Source organism: Penaeus monodon, chromosome 34, assembly GCF_015228065.2.
Source record: "Penaeus monodon isolate SGIC_2016 chromosome 34, NSTDA_Pmon_1, whole genome shotgun sequence".
NCBI classification, from domain to species: Eukaryota; Metazoa; Arthropoda; class Malacostraca; order Decapoda; family Penaeidae; genus Penaeus; species Penaeus monodon.
This window is the reverse complement of record NC_051419.1, coordinates 33,996,606-33,996,867: the sequence shown is the minus strand read 5'-3', so window position 1 is coordinate 33,996,867 and position 262 is coordinate 33,996,606. Positions and strand designations below refer to the sequence as shown.

Below are 262 nucleotides of genomic sequence, written 5' to 3'. Positions count from 1 at the left end.
TGCCACCCCGCCCTCCTTCCCCTCATCCCCCCTCTCACCCTCCCCCCTCCCCCCCAATTCATCTCCCCCCCCCCCCCCGCTCACCCTCTTGCACTCTCTTACCCTGGCAGTACGACATGCCTCGAGTGCAATTTATAAATAATTTACCAGGCAGGCTGTGAACTCACGCCTAACCGGGGGGAAGTGTGGGGGAGGGGAGGGGGAGTGCCAGATCAGTGCCAAAATCCTTCGGGTTTAGACGCTAGTGTAAAGGAGAAACGGT

At 59.5% G+C, this 262-nt stretch overlaps 1 protein-coding gene across 1 annotated transcript in view; it reads left to right on the top strand.

Annotated features, from left to right (window-relative positions):
- The window catches only part of LOC119594766 (potassium channel subfamily K member 18-like), a 57,479-nt gene that overhangs the window by 35,472 nt on the left and 21,745 nt on the right, over nt 1–262 (top strand). The window lies entirely within an intron of this gene.